The 24,654-nt window shown below is 33.2% G+C and overlaps 1 long non-coding RNA gene across 1 annotated transcript in view; it reads left to right on the top strand.

The window, feature by feature from the left end:
• The window catches only part of LOC134758362 (uncharacterized), a 267,324-nt gene that overhangs the window by 22,827 nt on the left and 219,843 nt on the right, over window positions 1-24,654 (top strand). The window contains exon 2 of the long non-coding RNA XR_010133506.1: window positions 18,752-18,882. This is a non-coding gene — a long non-coding RNA (uncharacterized lncRNA). The remainder of the gene's footprint in view (window positions 1-18,751; window positions 18,883-24,654) is intronic.

Below are 24,654 nucleotides of genomic sequence, written 5' to 3'. Positions count from 1 at the left end.
GTCAAATTGTTTCTTTTTGCAGATGACATGATTGTATATTTAGAAAACCCCATCGTCTCACCCTAAAGTGTTATCTTGATGTGCTTTTAATTTGCATTTCCATGATGATTAATGATGTTGCACGTTTTTCATATGTTTATTAACCATTTGTATATCTTCTTTTGATAAATTCTTATACTTTTGCTCACTTTTCAATGGAATTATTTGCTTTTGTCTTGCTTATTTGTTTGTATTCCTTGCAGATCAAGAGAGTATCATCTATTTCAGAGATTTGTTTGAAGTATTAACATGATAGTATAAAGTCCTTGGCACACCATCAAGCACATATTAAAACTTCCAAAGATAGTAATTACAAGAATAAATCCCTCTTACAATAGAAATACAAAATAAAATAAAATGCATAGGAACGTACTTAACCAAAGACCTGGAAGATCTCTACAAGGAGAACTATAAAACACTGCTGAAAGGAATCTAGATGACCACAACCAAATGAAAATACATCCATGCTCATGGATGTAAAGGGTCAATATCATGAAAATGACCATACCTCCCAAAGCAATCTACAGATTCAACACAATTACTGACAGAATACCAATATATTTTTTACAGAATTAGAAAAGACAATCCTAAAATTTATGGAGCCAAATAGGGGCCCAAATAGCTAAAGCAATCCTATATGAAAATAATAAATCTGGAGGTATCATATTACCCATTTTTTTTTTTTTTTGAGATGGAGTTTTGCTCTTGTCCCCCAGGGTGGAGTGCAATGGCATGATCTCAGCTCACTAAAACCTCCACCTCCTGGGTTCAAATGATTCATCTGCCTCAGCCTCCCGAGTAGCTGGGATTACAGGCACACACCACACCACCTGGCTAATTTCTGCATTTTTAGTAGAAACAGTGTTTCACCATGTCGGCCAGACTGGTCTCGAACTCCTGACATCAAGTGAACTGCCCGCCTCAGCCTCCCAAAATGCTAGGATTACAGGCATGAGCCACTGCATTGGCCTATATTACCCAACTTTCAATTAAACTACAAGGCTATAGTAATCAAAACAGCATGTTACTGGTAGAAAATAAGATGCATAGAACAATGTAACAGAATAGAGTTGCCACAGAGAATGTTCAGCAAAAAGTTTAAGAAATAAATTCTGGATCACAAAGTTGTTTGTTGGTAAAATGGAGATTAAAACCTAGATATATCTGATTCCACTGGCTGAAATTATACTCCTGAAATTACCATTAAGCTATACCACATAGAGAAAAGAGATTCTTTGAAATAAGTTGTTTTCCCAACAGTAATTAGTCTACTATGATTTACTGAAATTTCTTGCCTGGTACTATACTTATGATTACTTTTTAAAATCCAGTGCTATGAATATGTTTGAAGCTTGGTATGCAGCAAAGTTGATCCTCAGTCTATAGGAATTATTGACAGATCATGAATATGCTTTATCTGTGCAGTTAAAATAACTAAATTTGTTTAAAAATAAGGTATAGTAAGTCAGAAAGGTAAAGGTTTATTCAGTATCAGATTCCTCAAGAATGCAGTGATATAAGATTGTATACTATTTACAAAATTCTCTTGTTTACTTACTGTTGGAAAGCACCTTGAGAAACTTTCATTATCTATTTACAGCTTATTCATAGTATTCAAAGAAACTAACATAATGTCTACTGATATGGTAGGTTTTGTGTCCCCACCCAAACCTCATCTTGAATTAAAATCCTCATAATCCCTAAGTGTCAATGAAAGGCCAGGTAAAGGTAATTGGATCATAGGGGCAGTTTTCCTCATGTTGTTCTTGTGATAGTGAGTGAGTTCTAATGAGATCTGATGGTTTTATAAGGGACTCTTTATAAGGCCATAAAATTTAAAGTACACTGAAAAATAAGAAAAACAAGCAAATGAAAATATATTAGAGGAGGAGATATAAAATTAGGCAGATGAATGAAGGTGCATAAAAACATGACATCTATTAGGCAGAAGTCACTGATCATTTCAACCATCATATAGGAATATAATAATGACCTTCACATGAAGAGCTGAGCCTATATCCAGAAAATAATTGAGGACTGATGACTATACATTAGTATAGTTATACTTTTTATGACTAATAGAAACACATTAAGTTGTTGGAAATCTTCTTACTTTATTGATACAAATGACTAAGAACAAATTCAATTAAAAATAAACATTATGCCTTTATTTTCCTCTCTGCTATGTCATATAAATAGATTATCATACTACTTCAAACATGAAGCACACAAATTTGTAATGGAAACTTAAACAAATAGTAGATTTAATAATTTTTATAATTTAATAAAGTGAATTACTTGACTTATTTTAGCTTAATGACCAAGCATCAGTCCAAAATAAATGTTCTAAATGTTGAGGATTACTTCGTGTCTATTTTAAAACTAATATGGAGGCATACCTCAGAGACATTACAGGTTTCATACCACCACAATAAATTTAATAGAGCACTAAAGCAAGTCACCCAAATGTTTTGGTTTTCCAGTGTATATAAAAGTTGCATTTACATTATACTGTAGTCTATTAAGTGATCAACAGCATTATGCCTAAAAAAGACAAGTTACATACATTAATTAAAAACACTGCTAAAAATGCTAAAGATCATCTGAGCCTTTAGAGAGTCATAATCTTTTTGCTGTTGGCAGATTTTGTCTCCACGTTGATGACAGCTGACTGATGAGAGTGGTGGTTGCAGAAGATTGAGTGACTGTGGCAATTTCTACAAATAAGACAAAAATAAAGTTTTCCACATCAATTGACTTCCTTTCATGAAATATTTCTCTGTAGTATGTGATGCTGTTTTACAGCATTTTATGCACAGTAAAAGTTATTTCAAAATTGGAGTCAATTATTTCAAACTTTGCCACTACTTTATTAACTAAGTTTATATAATATTTAAATACTTTGTTGTCATTTCAACAGTGTTCACATCATGATCACCAGCAGAGACCATCTCAAGAAACCACATTATTTGCTCATTCATAAGAAGCTCCCCCTGTCAAGTTTTATGCTGATATTGTAGGAATTCAGTCACATCTTCAGGCTCCACCTCTAATTCTAGTTCTCTTACTGTTTCTACCACATCTGTACTTACTTCCTCCACTGGTCTTGAATTCCTCAAAATCATCCATGAGAGATGGAATCAACTTCTTCCAAATTGCTGTGAATGTTGATAGTTTTACCTCCCCCAAGAATCATTTATGTTCTTAATAGCATCTAGAATTATAAATCTTTTCCAGAATGTTTTCAATTTACTTTGCTCAGAGCCATCAGAGGAATCACTCTCTATAGCAGCTGTAGCCTTACAAAATATATTTCTTAAATAAGACTTGAAATTTCTCCTTGATTAATGGCTGTATAATGGATGTTGTGTTAATAGGCATGAAAAGAACATTTATTTCCTTGTACATCTCGGTCAGAGCTCACGGGTGACTAGATGCATTGTCAATGAGCAGTGATAATCAAAAGGGTAATATTTCTAGTGAGCAGTAGTTTCAAAAGTGGGCTTAAACTATTAATCAAACCCTGCTAAAAACAGGTATGTTGCTATCCATGCTTTGTTCTTCCATTTACAGACCACAGGCAGGGTAGACTTTGCATAATTCTTAAGGGTGTTAGGATTTTCAAATGGTAAATAAACACTGACTTCAGCTTAAAGTGGCTAGATGGATTACCTCTCATAACGAGAGAGTTAATCTGTCCCTTGAAACTTGGAAGCAAGTAATTGACTTCTCCTCTCCCTCTATGAAAGTTCTAGATGGCATCTTCTTTCAATATACGAGTGTTATATATGTATTGAAAATCTATTGTTTAGTGTAGCCACCTTTATCAATTATCTTAGCTAGATCTTCTGGACAACTTGCTGCAGCTTCTCCATTAGCATGTGGTGCTTCACCTTACACTTTTATTTTCTTTTATGTTATGGAGATGGTTTCATTCCTTCATTCCTTGAATCTCATGAACCAACCTCAGCTAGCTTCAAACTTTTCTTTGGCAGCTTCATCACCTCTTAAGCCCCTTATAGAATTGAAGAGGGTTAGGGCTTTGCTCTAGATTGCGACTTGGCTTAAGTGAGTGTTGTGTCTGGTTTGATCTTCTATTCAGACCATTAAAAGTTTCTTCATATTAGAAATAAAACTGTTTCACTTCCTTATCATTTGTATGTTCACTAAAGTAGCACTTTTAATTTCCTTCAAAAACTTTTTATTTGCATTTACAAATTACTAATTGGTACAAGAGGCCTAGTTTTTGGTCTGCCTTGGCTTTTTACATGCCTTTCTCACAAAACTTAATTATTTATAGCTTTTGGTTTAAAGTGAAATATATGCAACTCTTCCTTTCACTGGAACACTTAAATGTCATTATAGGGTTATTAATTGGCACAATTTCAATATTGTTGTTTCTCAGGGAATGGGGAGGCCAGAGGAAAGGGAAAGAGACAACAGAATGACTGGTCAGTGGAGCTGTCAGAACACATAACAGTTATCAATGAAGTTTACAGTCTAATATGGGTGTGGTTTGTGGTCCTCCAGAACAGTTACAATTGTAATACCAAGGATCACTCTAACAGATATAATAGCAATGAAAAAATTTGAAATACTGTGAGAATTACCAAAAGGTGACACAGAGACATGAAGTGAGTACCTCCTTTTGTAAAAATGGTGCCTATAGACTTGCTGGATGCAGGGTTACCATAAACCTTCAATTTGTTAAAAAAAAAAAAAGGATACTTGTGTCATGCAATAAAGCAAACTGCAATAACACAAGGTATACTTCTATACAATTAGAAATCAATGAAGTAACTTTAATCCTAACCAGTCAGTATTTGTTCATTTGTTTATTCAGAAAAATTGTACACGACAGTAATGGTCACAGCATAAAAACTCAGTTTAACATCTTATAATAAAATAAATATTATCTTTGATCCAGATGTTAGAACTAATCACTTTTTTCTAGAATAATTAAAGATTTAAATCTTGTAACTTATTTTTTCTTGTCATTTGGATGTTAGATAGTTCTTTATTCATTCTGTAACCCATGTTTATTAGGTAGAAATCACCTCTTATTATAAAACCTATATATCAAGCATACCAGGCCTTATCTTCTTTTTCTAAACTATTTTTTGCTCACTTATTTTAATTTCATTTTACTTTGTTATAGTGTGTGCATATTTTCACATTACCATATTTTAGAAGAAAACACAAAGCAAATTTTTGCAAACAAATCTAACAGGCAATGAATATATGATTGCAGACAACAAGAAAAGTAATTGGTGGAATGTGTTTCTAAATCAGATTCTTCTTCCTGTATTTTTTCACACCATTAGAATCTGAAGAAATAAGGCTTGTTTCTTCCATCACAATTCTCTCCCTGCTTCTCCTCACTGTGCTTTTGTTAGTAGAATTTATAAAACTCGGTTGACTTGATAAATATAGAAAAGAAATGTATACTATAACTAAGTTAAACCTATTTATTTTTTTTAAAGGGGAAGAATGGAACATACATTATATTTTTACTTTTTAACAATCAAAACAAATGACCCTCCTGTAGGAATTGTGCCTTTGCTATGGTATCAATAAGGGTTGTTCCGTGTCAAAGCATTATCAACATGTGGCCTTTCCTTCTCTTTTTCCTTTATTTCTGTATGTATGATTATAAAGAAGATATTGTCATCTTATATTTCTCCACACTTTCAGTAGAGATCCAATGGAATAAGTAAATTAAAATATAAGATATTATGAATAAACATTTGGTTAGAGAGAAATTGATATATATTTTTATACTTCTCTTCAAAAATTGATCTATTAATATAAACTAAAATTTAATTTTGATTAGGTATAGATTTATTACAGGAACAATTTCTCCTCATTCTGTCTGCAATTCTAGTACATTTCTTAGAAGCATTTATTCATTCATTCAACAAATATTTATTAAGGATCTTCTTCTCTATTGCAAAATGATTTTAGAGGGAAGGGGCAGAGATTATTGTTATATCTCCCCATATCATCTCTCTTATTTTTTCTGGCAGATGCTACCAGCTTTAGAGTCTAGACTCTCCAGCCTCCAATGGAGCTATGAGTTGCAAAGTGACTAAGTTTTCACCTTATTACATACAGTTAGAAATGAAGTGGTACATGCATTTCTGCATCATCTTCTCTGTTTTGTTGTTGAGAAATAACTGCAAAATTTAATGGTGGGAATGATAGAGAAGAACACCATAGAAAATCAAAGACTGAGGATGTCAGAGCCACAAGAGTCTCAAAGAAAAATGTGTCTATTTTACAAAAAATTCAATTTACTGTGAATAATACATGATGTGATAAAGCAGTCAAGGTACCAGATGAAAATTTTGCTCTCATGAAGTTTATATTCCCATGGAAGAAACAGATCTTAAAAGAGATGAATACACAAATAAATACTATTTTAGTTGGCAATGATGCTACTAAAAAACCAAAAACAAATAGGAAAAAAATTGTAGAAAGACAAATTAGAGGACAGATAAAATTTTTGAAAGGAGTTTATGGCGGACTCCTTCCTATAGGAGGTACTATAAACTATAACAGATATAAACAGGGATTTAAGATATAAGCACATGGATATCTAGGAGAACTGGGAAAAAAACCTTCTTGTTATGAAATTAGACATTTGGAATATCCAGTTTTCAAAAAACATTGCACATGGATGTTAAGCAACCATTTAGAGCTGGATAGCGCTCTCAAGTAGTACATTTACATATGTCTGCATGTGCATGAAATATTAATAATTCTTTAACCTTTCAGAGATACTCAAAGCTATTATCATAAATGGGTATGATGTTTAGGTCACTAAACAGACTCTGTTGGCTGCTTCAAACGAAGAAAATTTGTGATGAGTCTTTAGGTTTTACCCACATTTGGATTCATAACTATTCAGATTAAGGAAGGAATAGAGTGGCATATTTATATTATTAATCTCTTCTATTTTAATTTGCTATCTTCAGCTTTTTATTCTTAGGGCATATGCAAAATATTATTTTATAAACATTTATTTTTCTCCACTGAGAATAAGCAGGAAGAAAGATATTTCAATGTTCATTCATTACCACAGATTTGTCCAGCAAAATGTCAAGAATTATTAGAAAACTGTAGAATTAAAACAGTGATGTATTGTTTAAAGAATAAATACACAGAGTAGAACAACAGGAAATACTGATCTGTGCATATGTCAAAAACATAAATATTAGACCTGGTTTTTATAGATCATTGCAGAAGAGGTGGATTGATATGTGATTTCTTGTGTAAGACAGTGTATCTATGTAGAGAAAAATTAAAATGGGTCACAAACTGACAAAATAAAGCCAAATCAATTCAAGATGAATTAAGGAATTAAGTGCCAAAATTAAAACTTTGAAGCTTTTAGAAAAACATAAGTATTTTTGTCAAAGCCATTCAACAAGTCTCTAGGAAGTTCCAAACTTTCCCACATTTTTCTATCTTTTTCTGAGGCCTCCTAACTGTTCCAACCTCTGCCTGTTACCCAGTTCCAAAGTCGCTCCCACATTTTCGGGTATCTTTACAGCAGCACCCCACCCAGTACCAATTTATTGTATTAATCCTTTCTCTTGCTGCCTTAAGGCCATATCCAAGACTGGGGAATTTATAAGGAAAGGAAGTTTAATCCACTCTCAGTTTCACAGTGTTGGGGAGGCCTCAGAAAACTTAAAATCATGGCAGAAGGGGAAGCTAACACATCTTTCTTCACATGGTGGTAGCAAGGGAAAGAGTTGAGCCAAAGGGGAAAAATCTCCTTATAAAACCATCAGATCTCATGAGAACTCACTCACCAACATGAGAACAGCAGCATGGGGTCAACTGTCCCCATGATTCAATTACCTTTCACCCGGTCTCTCCCACAATATGTGGGGATTATTGGAACTACAATTCAAGATGAAATTTGAGTGGGAACACAGCCATATCACCTCCTCTTTATTTGTATTTCAAAATTAAAAAAATACATTTCATATATATGTTATATATATAAATGTCCAGAATTAAAATATAAATCATAAGTAACAATTACAATTCTAAATTAAGCTAAAGAAAATAATTTAATAATCAAACTAATTTAAACTAAGATGAAATAATTGAAAATAATGAATTTTATATTATTAAATATTTTTAAAAGTTTACCCTATTCTGTATATCTAGCTAAGCAAACAGCAATGTTTACTAATCAAACCTATTATTACTTCTTGCCACTTTTAAAAATTATTTTTTTCTGTTTGTATAATTTTCATGTATCCTGCTAGAATATAACATTTTTTCATGGCAGGAAATATGCCCTACTTAGCTCACCCTAAATTTCACAAAACCAGGCTTAGGGGTTGCCAGTAGCTGGTGTGAACAGATAATGCCATTGTTTGATGCTCACCCCTCCCAAGCACAAAGGTCACCTTGGCCCCTCCTTTGCATCTTCCCAGACCTTCTTGGAACCATAATGTGAGAAGAAAGAATTCAGGCCTAGTACAGTAAAGGTCGTCCTCCCGGATCCTGCTGGAACATGGTAGCAGATGGCCACTTTGATTGCTCATTATCTATAGCATGCTGGTTGTTAAATATATTGAAAACAATCCCTTAAAAGAAGTGTTGCTCATACATTTGCTATTTAATTATTATATCTGAATATACTTATAAAAATATGTTATACAAAGAATATAGGCCAACAAAGCTATTACTACATAAAAAGCCTTCCAAAGTATCCTTCTTTTAAAAATACTGTTACTTGGTAATAGAAAAAATTTCAATTTTAAAATTCAAAATACACACTATGTTTCAACAGGCTTCACTGGTTTTGGAAAAAGTGTGATATGCTTGAAATAGTGACAAAAATAATTTTTTCTTTAAACTAGAACTTGAGGATCTGACCTTATCACTGTAATTTACAAGCTGTTTTAAATGAGATAATTCACCAAATGTACATGGTCTGCACAGGAGTGCTAATGAGAGTTTGCATAAATGTTATTATTATTATTACTTCCTTAGTAAGAAATCAGTTTGCTAATTTTTTATCTTGCTCATTCTCATGCTAACATCGTTCTGCTTTGGTGAGTTTACAGTTTATCATGGGAGGAAGCACACTTCTAAATGATTGCACAAATGTGTGCACATTCAACTGTGACAAGCAATCCGAAGAAAAGGTACATGGTGCACTGAAGGCCTATTAACAGTAAAGTTGACCTAGTCAAGAAGTCAGCTAGGATTCCCATGAAAAAGTGAAGCTTAGCAAGATATATAGGTTACTGGGAAAAGCTGACAAAAATATCAAAAAAAAAAAAAAGGAAAAGAAATTCAGGAAGCCCATGGACTTTTGGAGAGAGCAGAGCACATAGAAAATGAAGAGCTGAGGAGGCTTAGCATGAGGGGAGGATGAAACGCTGGCAGTGCACAGATGTTACAGCACTTCTTAAGCTATGATAAGGTCAATCTTTTTGCCTGTATTTGGTCTCCATCAACCAAAAGTGTAAAGATCTCATTAAGAAAGAATTTAAAGTTGTTCTGAAACTAGAATGTGAGTCAGAATCACCTGGTAGGCTTGTTAAACAACAAACAGTGGAGTCCTATCTCTAGAGTTTCTGATTCAGAGTTTCTGGGCTGGAGTCCAAGAATTTGCATTTCTAACAAGTTCCCAATGATGCCGATGCTGCTGGTCTGGTGACAGCACTTTGAGAAACACCCATCTACACCAACCTAACTACAGAAATTAGTGTCCCAGCTATCTAATGCTGCCTAACAAATCTCTCAAAAACTTAGTAACTTAGAACAATTTATTATGATATCTCATGTCTCCGTGGGTTGGCTTAGCTTGTGTAAATTGTTCTCACTTTAGGTGTCTCAGACAGCAGCCATCATTTGGCAAATGCACCTAGAGTTACCTGAAGATTCAACTGAAGAGGACATTCAATGTGGCTTTCTAAAGATTGTAAATTGACAATTTGTAATTGTATAAACTTATGGAGTACAATGTGATGTTGTAATTTATGATCCAACGTGAAATAATTAAATCAAACTATTAACATATCCATCATCTCAAATATTTGAGTATAGTCACCATAGAAAACAATATGCAGATTTCTCAAAAAATAAAAAATACAATTACTATATGATCCAGCAATATTATTTCTGGGTGTTTACCCAAAAGATTGGAAATCAGTTTGTCGAAGAGATTTCTGCTCTTTCATATTTATTGTAGCACTATTAACAGTAGCGAAGATATGAAATTAGCCTAATGTCCAACAAAAAATGAATAGATAAAGCAAATGTAGTATATATACACAATGGAATACTGATCATCCTTAAAAACAACGTGGCTTCTTTACTTATATGTCTGACACCTGGTTTGGAATAGCTGGGTTGGCTGGAATTTCAAGACTCTCTCTCTGTCTCTCTCCCTGTGACCACTCCCAGTGACTGGTTTGGCCCATCCTGCCATCCTGCCATCCTGCCATCACAGGATTGCAATCTCAGGTTAATTAGACTTCTTACATGTCAGCTGGCTTTTCCACAAAAAAAGAGCATTCCAAAGATCCAGGCAGAAGCTGCATGGGTGCTTATAATCTACTCAGAGAAGTAATGCAGTATTGTTTCTGCAACATTCTATTTGTCAAAGGCTAATCATCAAATAAATAAGTACATAAATAATTTAAAACAAACAAAAGCACAAGTAACAGGGTATATTAGTTTTCTAGTGCTATTGTAATGAAGTACCACAAACTTAGTGGCTTAGAAAACGTAAATTTTTTTTTTCCCTCTGCAGGCTGGGAATTCTAGATCAAGGTATGAAGACGGCCAAATCCTAGATTCAGAGCCATGAGGAAGAATCCATTCTGTGACTTTTCCCTAGCTTCTGATGTTTGTCTGGCAATCTTCGGCATTCTTTGGCTCGTAGACCTCTGTTTTCATCTTCTCAAGAAAATTTCCCTGTATGTTTGTCTAGGTCTAATTTTTCCTTTTTATAGAACACCAGTAAGATTGGACTGGAGCTCACGCTAATGACCTCACTTTAACTTCATTATCTCTATAAAGACCCTATCTCCAAATAAAGATACATTCTGAGATGTTTGGGGTTATGACATCAATATATGAATTTTGGGGGGTGACACAATTCAACCCATAACATAGGGCTACCCCTAATTCAGAGAGGGTATACACAAGGATATGGCAGGTTTAGTTCATTTGTTGAATCAGACTTGCATATTAACTACTACATTTTTATATTTTGAAATAATTCTAGGTGACAGGTATGTATAAGCAGAAATTGCAAAAATTCCTGGCCAATATGGTGAAACCCCATCTCTACTAAAAAAAATACAAAAATTAGGTGGATGTGGTGGTGTGCACCTGTAGTCCCAACTACTCGGGAGGCTGAGGCAGGAGAATCACTTGAACCCAGGAGGCAGATGTTGCAGTGAGCCGAGATTGTGCCACTGCACTCCAGCCTGGTGATAAAGCCAGACTTTGTCTAAAAAAAAAAAAAAATCGCAAAAATTATTTGAATATATACATTAAATATTTCAGCTATTCTTGTATTAACTTCACTCACTCACCCTTTTTTAAATAAGAGACTAGTATTTACTGATCATTTACAAGTGCCAATTATAAACTCAAACACCAGGGTGACAGACAATCAAAACAAAAGATCTGTTCTTTCTACATTAAAAGGGGAAAAATAAAAGCTTTAATCTTTTAAAATATTGCCATTGGCATTATAAGCTGTTAAACATGGAAATAAAATAGTGGAAAAATGTATTACTTTTAATTGTATACAACTGTGGTTTAAAATATCTCCCTTCCTTGGTTCTGAAATACCATGCCCTACCTTAATTTTCCTTCAAATGCTGGTAAAAAAATTATGTTAGAATGAAAAATAAATTACTAAAAATATTTTCTCTTATCATTGACAAAACTTCAGTCTTATAGTTATCATAATGTAGTAATATTTAGAAATACATTACTACATTAAATTTGTATTCCTAATGAGTTAAAATTATTTAAAAAGAGATTTCCCACTGAAAATTCAGAAAATTTACCTATATATAAAATGTTTTAAAACATTTATTTAGTTGTGGGGTGCATGATAAAATGAGAATTGAATACTTTCCTTAAGAAAATAAATATGTGAAATATAATCCTTGTATGCATATTACTGAAAATAATTTTGCTCATGCTCTTATTTACAGTCATAGATTCAATTCAGTTCAATGTATTAGATAAACTATTCACTGGCACTTATCATACACAGCTCCTGGTTTAAGAGCTGGTGCTCTAGCAATGAGCATAAATAGGTATATTCCACCCTTCTTGGAGTAAATTTTCCAATAGAAGAAGAAATATTCAAAAGCTAGCCTAGGCCTGTCATAGTGGCTCACACTTGTAACCCCAGCACAGCACTCTTTTTTTTTTTTTTTTTTTTTTTTTTTTGAGATGAATTCTCGCTCTGTTGCCCAGGCTGGAGTGCAGTGGCCTCCCAGGTTCAAGTGATTCTCCTGTCTCAGCCTCCCAAGTAGCTGGGATTACAGGCATGCACCACCATGCACAGCTAATTTTTGTATTTGTTTAGTAGAGACGGGGTTTCCCTATGTAGGCCAGGCAGGTCTCAAACTATTGACCTCAAATGATCTACCCACCTTGGCCTCCCAAAGTGCTGGGATTACAGGTGTGAGCCACCGTGCCTGGCCCTGTAATCCAGCACTTTGGCAGGCCAAGGTAGAAAGATCACTGGAGACCAGAAGTCTGAGACCAACCTGTAAGACCTGTAAGAGTAAGACCACTTTTCTTAAAAAAAAAAAAAAAAAAAAAAAAAATTACATAATTAGCTGGGTTCTAGCTACACAGCAGGTTAAGGTGACAAAATCGTTTGAGCGTAGGAGTTCAAGTCTGCAATGGCAAGATTCTGTCTCCAAAAAAAAAAAAGCTAGTTTATTACAAAGACAGTACATGTTTAAAAAGTTCATGTTCAATAAGAACTTATTAAAAAAAATCTTTTAAAAAATATATTGCATCTGAGAACTAAAGGATGTAAATGGTGTTATGAAGTGAATTGTTTCCCCCAGAATTCATTTCTTTGAAGCCCATAACCCCCAATATCACTAGAGAGTTGGAGAAAGGGCCTTAAAAAGGAAATTAAAGTTAAATGAGGTTATGATAGGGTCCTAATCCAATAGGGCTGTTGTTCTTGTAAGAAGAGAAACAGATACCAGACAGCTCTCCCTCTTCACCCATGAACATTGGCAGAAGAGAGGCCATGTGAAAACAAAGCAAGAAGGTGGCCATCTGCAGGTCAGGAAGAGTAGCCGCACCAAAAATCAACACTGATAAGACCTTGATTCTGATCTTCTAGCCTCTGGATCTGTGGGAAATTAAATATCTGTTGTTTAAGACACTGAGTTTGTTATATTTTTGTTATGGCAGCCCAAGTAGACCAAGACAAGTGGGGAAAATGAGGTTCTATACACAGGAGAGTTTTGGAGAGGGCTTTCCAGAGAGTTGATGAACTATGTAAATATTCAGAGCTGACAGAATCTTTAAGTAGAACTGAAAGAATTCAAACCTAAGAGAGAGTTTGAGAAATGCACCTGGAGAAACAGAGACCAGATCAAGAACGGATGTTCAGATTATTCACTATTGGTTAGTAGACTTACTTTATCATGCCTGTATGTAGTATGCATGAACTTGCTTTTATACGAATCAGATTCCTTTTCATTATACAAACTACTTAATGTATTTTTGTTATTGATCATAATTAATAGTGTTGAAATCAATTTATTTTTAAAGTGTATGTGATTTTTAGATTTATAAGTTCTTTTTTTTCTCCAAAATCTGCAGCAAAACTTTCTTCAATTACTTATTCCAAATAAAATATAAATTTGGAAAAATCATATTCATGTATTCACATAGTTACAAGCTTTATAAGGAGATCTGTGACTTCTTACTCTTGTTCCTAAGAATAATAATATTCTTTATTCAGTGTAAAGATGATAAAAATCAATACATTATTCAGTATTTTCAAAAGGAAAACAAAATAAAATAGATTATCTAACCAAAACACCCTCTTTTGTTTCTTAATTTACATGTTTTTTTAAAAAATATAATTCATAATACTGGCTTTTTTAAAAGCCTAAATAAATAAGGAGAAATGCAATTGAAATTGGGAATACATTTAAAAAGTGAAAAATAATAAATAATTTTAATTTATAAAGATATGTAGAATAGGGCACATACATTTTCACAACCACTTAATCTAGAGAAGAATCAAAGAAGACCACTTTTATAATACTTTTCCAGATCATGAACTGTTGTAAAAGTAAGTTATTCTGAGAGAACTCTGGGAAGATGATGGAGTAGGAAGCACCAGGAAGCTGTCTCCCCACATACACAACAATCACACTGAAAGTCTGTCTGGAATTTTGAATTCTATTACAGGCTTATAACTTCCAATAAAAGTTTAGACTTGGTAAATTGCATTTAATTTCAGTCCATTTTGGATCTTAGCATAGAGCAGCCATTCCTTGTGCCTCAGCACTGTGTCAGATGACTGTGCACATATTCCTAGAACAGCTTGCCTAAATCTTGCAGAATCAGAGTGGGCAATAAGGGCTCTGTCTTCCAAATACCTAGGTCTGTGTTCTACTTGCTTATTGCTGCTTCTGATTACAGGTGCAGATACAGTGTTGGGCATTGTTGCAAGTCCCTTTCTTTCTGGCTAAATCAACTTCCAGGAGATCTAAGGAGCTGAAACTCTTTTCCCCCTTAATTTTTCTTTCCCCAACCCTTTTGGAATCCTGATATTAATTAATATCAAATCTTTAAAGACTAAAATATAGTATTCAAATTTTAAAGACTAAAATATTAAAAAATAAAGAACATAATAAGCAAACAAAACATTCCCCCAAAACTCCTGCATATATGGGGAAAAATAGAAAGTCACTGTGCATGCCCCGGGAAAAGCATAGAAGACATGAGAATATCTTAAGTCTACACCTCAAGCTGATGTGGAGCTTAAAGACAGTCTATAATCATCAAAAACAAAACTAAACTAAATAAATCCCAAAAGTAATAAACCCTAAGGAGAGGGTGATAGTCGAGTTACTATATTATTATATTCAAAAAATCCAGTTTGCAATAAAGAAATCACAAAGAATATAACGAAATAAGGAAGTATATTCCACTCAAAGTAAAAAATAAATCAACAGGAACTGTCCCTGAGAAAGGCCAGATGCCAGACCTAGTAGATAAAGATTTTAAATCAACTGCCTTAAAGAAACTGGAAGAACTAAAACAAGATATGAAGTAGGTCAGGAAAATAATGTATGAGTAAAATAGAAATATCAAAAAAGTTATCAAAAACTTAAAAGAAAGCAAAAATGAATCCCAGAATTGAAAAGTACAATAATTGAAAATAAAAATTTACAAGATGATTTTAAAGGAAGATTCAATCAGTCAGAAAAAAATCAGCAAAGTAGAAGGTAAGGCAATTGAAAGTCTAATAAACAGAAAAAAAAAGTAATTGAAGATAAGTGAACAGAGCCTAAGGGAACTGTAGGCACCATCAAGTAGACCAACATACATATTGTGGGAATCCCATAAGAACAGAGAAAGAGGTAGGCAGAGAAAGATTATTTGAAGAAATAGTGGCCCAAAACACCCCAAATATGATGAAAACTGTGAATACAAACAGCCAGAAAATTTAGTAAACTTTATGCAGAATAAACTCAGAGACCACTACCAAGACACATTAAATAAAATCTTGAAAGACAAAGATAAAATCTTTAAAGCAGCAAAAAAGAAGTGACTCATCACATATAAAGGATCTTTAATAATGTTATCAGCAGATTTCTCATCAGAAATTTTGGAAGTCAGTAAGCAGGGGTTGATATATTCAAAATGATAAAAGAAAACAATACCTGTCAACAAAATATCTTATGTTTAGCAAAATTTTCCTTCAAAAGAAAGCGAGAAATTAAGACATTGCCAGATAAACAAAAGCTGAGGGAATTCATTACCACCAGCCCTATCCTACAGTACATTCTAAATAGTCTTTCAGGTTGACATGAAGGGGCACTAGATAGTAACCTGAAGCCATATCAAGAAACAGAGAACTCAGGAAATGTAAATACATGAAAAATATGAAAGCTAGTATTATTGTAACAATAGTTTGTAACTTCCCTTCTTGTTTTCAATGTGACCTAAGAAAATAATTCTTTTAAAGTATTAGTCTAAAGTATTAGTCTAAAATCTAGTATTAGTGGAACTTTAGTTGTTAACTCAATATTTTATTTTCTACATAATTTAAAAGAGTGATGCATTAAAAACAACTATTATTTTATTTTTTTGGACACATAATGTACAAAGATCAAGTTTTGTGACATCAATAACTGAACAGGTTTGTGTTGCAGTTGTAAATAAGCACATTTTTATCTGCTATTTAAGTTAAGCTTGTATAAATTCAAATTAAAGTGCTACATAAGGTTAAATGTGATGCCTTAAAAAGAAAATAGTTTTAAGATATACAGAAAAGGAGATAAGAAAAATAAAATGTGTCACTACTAAAAGTTAACTAAATATAAAAGAGCCAGTGAAGCAGAAAATGAGGATTAACAAAAGCTATAAAGTATATACAAAACAAATAGCAAAATGACAAATCTATCCTTATCAGTAATTACTTTAAATGTAAGTAGAGTTAAACTGTTAAATCAAAAGACAGAGATGATAAAATAAATGTATAAAACCACAATCCAACTATATACTGCTTTCCAGAGACTTGCTTTAAGTCCCAGACTACTTATACATTGGAAATAAAAAGAGTAGAAAAAATATTCCATGCAAATAGTAACCAAAGGAGAGTAGAAGTAGCTGTAATATTGTCAGACAAAAAAGGCAGGGGCTCTGGAGACACACTGCTTGGACTTGTATTCTAGCTTGACAGTTTGAAAGGAGTAGTGAAATTACTTAGCTGAATTGTGTTAACTACTTAGTCAAATCACTTACCTGAAATGTGTCTTAAGTTTTATCATTTTTAAAATGAGCAAACTGGTATTTTCTACCTCAAAAAGTTATTATGAGGATGAAAAGAAGTAACATAAGTAATAGAGTCATAAAAATTTATTTCATATAGTGGTTACTCAGTGCATATTAGATAGCATTGTTACCTATCAAATTCATTTAGAATGTAAGCAATAGTTCAGTTTCATTCTGCTTTTCTAGTTCAACTTCTTCATCATCTCGCTTTGTTGTTTCATCATCTCTTTTTTGAGGTTATGTATAATGGAATTATTGTTAGTAGTAAATTCTTCAAAACAATCATAGGGATGAATTTCAGTCCATTGGAAAATGCTCTCTTCCAATCTGAGTTTTCTTCAGCCTTTCAAATGATAGTTGTCCTCTTCCATTTGTTTTTCTAATAAGTTTAATATTTTTTCGGTCAGCTTTGTCTAGATATTATATATAATGTGAATGTGTAGAAAAATTCATTCTGGTACTTTTCCCACCTGCCTGGGATCAGTTTGTATTGGCTCAGGCAGCTTGACTGGGACTAGAGAAATCAAGATGGCTTCATTGGCATACATGGTGACTAAGCTGGGGTGGGAAGATGGCTTGGGGATGGTTGGACTTCTTATCACTCCTCCTAGCCTCTTATTTTCCTCTTAATAAAGGGCCTTTCTGTATCCACCTGGTTTCTCTCTCCAACATGGTGGCAAGCCTTCTTAAATGATAGCTGGTTTCCAAAGGCATAAAGTCATAAACTGCCTCAACCTGAAAGCAGATAGTGTCATTTTGACTTTATCCTATTGTCACAACAAGTCACAGCAAGTCACAAAGCCAGCCCAGTCATGGTTTGTGTAGACAGAAGCCTCCTTGATGTAATGGGAGAAAAAGCATATTTATACAGAGATGAAAATAATTATTTTTCAGTGTTATATATTCTCCAGGGTGTACAACAGTCCTAGCACATTGTACCTGGTATGTATTTGTTGAATGCATGAAAGAATATCATTTTCATCATTCCATATAATTTCTGTATATATTTTAGAAGAGAAATGGCCATTTATTGGAATATATTACAATTATTATTATTTAACACAGATCATTTGTTATTATAATAATCTTAAAATTCCTTGTATTCAGTGTAGAAAAAAACTACCTTCCATTATTGTCATTTGAAAATATTGGCTTTTAAATAATGATATGTAACATAGCATTAAAACCGAGGTTAGTGTAATAGTAGAAACTAAGCAAATGTTCTGATTTGTGTGTTCTTATTTGTTTAAACATTGATAAATATTTTATAGTTATGAGGCTCGTGGATTCAGAAGATGGTTAATCGGGAAAATCAAAGAGTTCAATTTTCTTTTTCTTTGGGCACCTCTTAAAGCTAGAGAGTTATTTCCTAATTTTTTTTTTATCAATTCCTTCTTGTAGTTTTTTCTTTTGAAATGTGTTTTTGGGATTTGTTGTTTTCTTCAAATGAGACTGGATGCTTAACAGAGCCTATTTGTGACTTATTTTGAGGAGATGTTGGCCCACTCACCTTTTCTTTCTTTCTTACTCTTTCATTTTCTGTCTCTGGACTGACTGTCTTTTTACCATGACATGGAGAAGTAAGAAAGAGAGCTTGGATGCTGTCTCTCCCTTCCTGTTAGTATTTCTCACATTTTTTCTTTTATATTTTTCTTATTGACAGGTGAAACAGTCCTGTGATGCTGTCATTAGGTGATCACTGAGAGAGTGGTGGCATCTCATCTCATCTAGTTCTGCCCTTGTGTTCTCTATTCAGACTGTCTTCTATCTCATCATTGCTAAAACTATCTACAGGTAGGCTTGGTGCTCCTCCCTTCAGGAAATGCCCCCACCCCACCCCATCCGAGAAATCTGTATTTGAAAGATCTTGCCTTGGCATAATTTAAGTATTATAGAAAATATATTTTTCTTTGCACAATTTGTTCTTGCTTACTACCAAAATAATAAAATATAATGACTTAAATTTCAGGTTTTTTTTTTTTGAAGTTTCTGAGAGGGATCCATATTTCACAAGAAGGTTGAGGAGATGTGGGGGAATGTATTGGTCCCCAAATTCAGTGTGAAATCCTATTAATTTAGGATTAATTATATGAAAAATTCTAGGTAAGAGATATTATAAAATAATTTGTAATTTTCCACTGAGACATCTCTGAAATTGAGCTGTATGTATAAACAATGTTTAACAGGTGAACTTTTTTTAGTATTTCTTGTATTTCTAGTATATATACACACACAAGTACATAAAATATATCATACGTAATATATAGTATTACATATGATATATTGTTTATGTTAAATAAAATATAATGAGAGAGAGAGTATATGCTCAAGGTAAATCTTGAGGAATTGGCTCATGCAATTGTGGGACTTGACAAGTTCAAAATTTATAAGACAAACTGGCAGGCTAGAGATTCAGGAAAGAATTGTAGTTTTGAGACTGAAACCACTAATTCAGTTTCAGTTTTTTTCAGTTCAATTTTGAGATTGAAACTACTAATTCCAGCAGCATTTCTATGTTGCAATGTAGAAGCTGAATTTCTTTTCTTCAGAAAACTTTATTTTTTCCTCTTATGGTCTTCAACTGATTGGATAAGGCCTGTCTACTTTATGGAAGATAATTGGTTTTATTTAAAGTCAACTCACTATAAATGTTAATTATATCTAAATAAATACCTTTACAGAAACATCAAGATGAGTATTTGACTAAACAACTGATGGCCATAATCTAGACAACTTGATACATAAAATTAACCATCACAACTCCCTTGCATTTGACTTCATGATGTATTCTCACTTCACCAATAATAGTCATATTCTCTGATTTTCAGCTTTCTGACAAAGAAAATTACCAAAATAAAAGCAATACTTTGTAGAAAACTAGCTCCATGTTAAAATAAGCTACTTATTAAATACAGGAAATGAATCCGGTAGAAAAATATTAGTCATACTAAATGAGATTTTATAAAAGCAAAAATAATTATTAACAACTAAAAACAATTATCTATCATTTGAAAACCCATTGGTTTGGAAGTATAGTATTTTTTAATGTATATCCTACATTTTCCAAAAAAAATAGTAGAATAAGACTTAAAATTGGAAGATTTGCATTAGTTATTACCATTATATAGCCCATTTAAAAAAGTGTCATGTATGGGTACAGAACAGTGTGTTGAAGATGGTGTTTAAGTCCTTTATCTAATTTATTAAATATTTTATTCTTTACATATTATTGTGTAACATTAGCTATTATGTCAAAATCACCTAAAGGATTTTTTCACATATGTAAAAGTGATTAGGACTTTTGAAATTGTAGAGTAGCATTCTCAGTAAATCCTCTTCTCCTGAAAATCAACGATGAGATTGAACAACAATGTTGAAAACAACCTTAGTAGAATTCTGGAAATCAACCAAAGGTGTGCAACAAATTCAGAAGTGACTGTTGCAGCAAAACTACTAAACCTGTTAAGAATAGTGACACCTGTGGTGTTTTATTCCAGTCAAGCTCACATTCCTCCCAGTTCTATCAGTATGGTAGTTTCACCAGGGCAGGAAAAGCCATAAAAAACAGAAATTTAGCTCTGGGGCTGACTTAATCTGGAGCAGTGCACACAAAATGTCCATCTGAAGGTGATGTTGAAAGAACTGTCAATTTAGTGGTAAATAATTGCCAAAGACCAATATCACAGATAATCTGTGGTTGTGATACCTGTTGGAATAAGTAACAAACAAGCAGACTAGTCAGATATTTAACAGAGAGATCTGGAGGATGAGATCACAAAAGTGTGCTTTGATAAGCCCTCATTTACCTAGAAGTCTGGGAAGCTGCATATGTGCTCAAGACTGTGATCACAACAGCAGAGGATGAACATGAAGCCTTTTTCATGTACAGAGGCCTTAGTCTGTTTGAACTGCCATAACAAAATACCATAAACTGGACTGCTTATAAACAACAGAAATTTATTTCTCACAGTTCTGGAGGCTGGGAAATCAAAGTCTAAGGCACCAGTGGATTTGATAGCTGGTGAGGGCCCACATCCTCGTTCATAAAAGTGTCTCACATGGCAGAGGGGACAAGGAAGCTCTTTGGATCCCCCTTTACATGGATACTAATCCCATTCATGAGGGCTCCACTCACAAGATCTAATCACCTTCTAAAGGCCCTACCTCTTAATACCATCACATTTGTGATTAGGTTTTCAGCATATGAATTTTGGGGGGACACAAACATTCAGACCACAGCAACAGAGGAGAAGTGAAGAAGGCCTAGTAGAAAGAAATATCTAGGACAGACTTATAAACTGCCTAAGAACTGAATGTATTACCTAATCTTCACACAGATTAGTAATAGGTAGAAAGAAGCCTTTTTAAAGAACAATCTCATACCAATTATTGACTGACACCTGTGACACAAAGGTGATATCTAGAAAGCCAGGATTAAAATTAAAAACAAGGATTCATGTGGAAAGGCAATATTATAGAGGCAGAAAGCAAATTGGTATCCTAGGGCTGGTGATGGAAATAGGGATTAACTGTAAAGTTTTAAAACTGAATTGTGGTCATGATTGCACAGCTCTGTATATTTACTTACAAGCATTGAATTTTACACTTAAAATTGGTGAATTTTATGGTATGCAGAGTTTAAAGAAACTCAATATAGTTTCTTTAAAAAAGATTATAAATGATATGCATCTTTATTAATTATTTGAACTCCATTGCCTAAGACACACACACACACACGCACACGCACACACACATAAGATTGTCATGAATGTTGACTAAGAGTAACTACTTTTCTGGAATTAAAACTAAAATTTAATGATTTTAATACTTTGAATTAATAAAGGCCAACAATAATAGTGGCTCATATTAGGCCACTTTAAAAGTCACAGAAAGAAATCATTTCATGTTAGCAAACATTGTTCTCAATTGTATAAATTCTAATGTCTAGTAATGACCATGTAACTTTACATAGACCTTAACCAAACAAGTGATGTTGATTATCCAGGCGAATAGGGAAAAGTAAACATTTCAGAATCAATTGTTATGAGAAATAGAAAAGGGAAATATAGGAAATAACAGCAAAGACATTAATGATCGCAATTTTATACAAATTTTGAGAATCACAAATTACATTGTTTTCCTACTCTCATCCAAGGGTAATTATCTAATATCCAATTAGATAATCCATAGGAAAGAGTGGCCTTTTTAATTTGGCAACACTACAATTACATATTTCGCATGCTAGATAGTGAAAAATAATAGATATGCTCAAATAATTTAGAAAATAAAAGGACACTTGGAAATCATGTAATTAAAATCCTGTGCCCTGTATTTAATGCAAGAGAAGTCTTATAAGGTTCCTAATCCAGGGATTTTTTAATCAAACGGAAAGGATAATCTTAAAAATTCCACAATTTAAGAAGAATCAGAAGGTGTCACAAATAAACCGATTCTTCAAGAGACCTTCCTTGATTGCTGATATGGACTAAAAATTTAATGTCACTGGAATAAAAGATATAGTACAAAACACTTATTATTTAACTTGTTATGAGAGAATGATTTGGTCAGTGATTTCTGTAAAATCCTGTTCTACCAAATTCTAATTTTTAAAGGTACTCTGTTTAAAATTATTATGTGTCCAAATTCATCTCACATAAATTATAGTAATATTTTAATTAAATAGAATTTGTATTTGAATGCTAAACTTCCATAGCTATTTTAATATGAAATACCAATATTTATGGTAACAACAATGTTTATTGTTTAATAATATTTATGCAGTCTCTCATCAGTGTTGAACAAGAGAGAAGAAAGAGACAACCTCTGTGCTAATGGAACTTACAGTGTAGGAGCAGGAAACAAACAATATGCAAGTTGAGTCATTGAGTCACTTAAAAATAATAGAAACAGTACACTAGATAATAGTAAGTGATAAACTATATTAGATATTAGATAGTAAGTATGTTAGATACTTATAAATGATGAAGAAAATAAGACAGTAGTAATATTGGGAAAAGACAGTCAATACTTATCCATGTTTCTTGTTTGTTTGTTGTTTGCTTTTTTGTCTAGGGAAGGCTTCTTAGACAGGAAGCCTAATGCTTCTCTTATGAAAAATAAATCATGCAAATATCTGGTGCAAAAACTTTGCAGGTAGTAAGGGAAGCCCTTTCAAACACACAGAGGTGACCCAAGCCAGAGTTTAAGACTCAGAAAAATGTCATTAGACTGGGAGAGTGCTGAGTTAGAGGAGCCTGGTACAAGATGATGTTGGGAATGTGAACATAAGCTACAATAGACAGGGCATTTTAGCACACAAAAATGGAGTTTGTATGAATTCTAGGTGAAATAATATATAGAACAATTATTAAAATATTTAACAGAAAAATATGATGTAACTAGAATAATTATTTACCCTCATAAACAGATCAGGATAAGAATCCTCAGCAAAGAATTTGTTGAAATGCTTCCTGGAAGTAATATTGAGTCTTTGGCCAGATCTTTGTGTAGCTATATAGAGGTTATTATTTTTTACCTACAACAATAGGCCTTTTTATCTTTTGGAACGGGCCAACAGGAACATAACTGGAAAACAGGGAATAAAGGAAATAAAAAAAAAAAACTAAACTAATAATTAAGGAAAGGACTCTATTGATAAAAGAGGGGTCTTGTAAATTATGAGCCAGTTAAGAAAATATTTATCTTCTATGAATTTACATTACACAGTCCTGGTAGCAGTCCAATCCTTCTGTGTGCATGTGTGCGTGCATGCATGTGTGTGTGTGTTTTATTCGTAACGTCTTTGCCTCCTAAATATATTTGGTGCGTCAGATTCCATCACTGAAGATTTTGGGGATGTTATCAAAACTGAATGCGGCTAATTTAGGGAAATATGCTAATTAAATGTATTTGAGTACTGAGTATATGAAGATTTTATTTATTAAGAACTTGGATACTGGGGCAAACAGTATTAAAACTGGTAGTGAAAAATTAAAGTGACTGAACAGAATAAACAGAGTTTGGGAAAGAGCAGAAATTCAGGATAAGGAAGCCGGGTTAGCAGCATTCATAATCTGGCAATTGTAACCTATCAAAAGTAACTGATGGGTTTTTTTCTAGACTTGGAAAATGTTGTATTTAGCCACAGCTATAAAATTTCTGCTCCTATGTAGCATTAAAAAATTGCCTCCAATACCTCAGTTAAGTTTGATATAGTTGTCTGTTAGTATTGTGGAGAATAAAGACAAAGAAGGCAAGGAAAGTCTAGCTTATTTTACATGAAGCTCATTAACTTGCAGTAAAGGAACAGTAACTAATGAGGAAATGGTGTCTAGAAGTTTCAAGAAGAGCATTAATGAAGGCAAAGGCAGAAAAAAATGTCTAGAAAAGGGAAATATAAAATTAAGAAGCAACATCTAAATGGACCATTCAAAATAAATATGATATGGTGGCTCATTTTTAAGTATGTACTAGAAGAAACTCACATTAGAAAATTTAAAGTAGGTGTGAAGGAGCAGACTATTTGGATTACAATAGCTGATACTATAATAGCTAATTATGGTCCTT

This window comes from Gorilla gorilla, chromosome 3 (assembly GCF_029281585.2).
Source record: "Gorilla gorilla gorilla isolate KB3781 chromosome 3, NHGRI_mGorGor1-v2.1_pri, whole genome shotgun sequence".
Classification (NCBI taxonomy): Eukaryota; Metazoa; Chordata; class Mammalia; order Primates; family Hominidae; genus Gorilla; species Gorilla gorilla.
The sequence above is the reverse complement of the archived record's forward strand: the minus strand, read 5'-3'. Positions and strand labels throughout refer to the sequence as shown.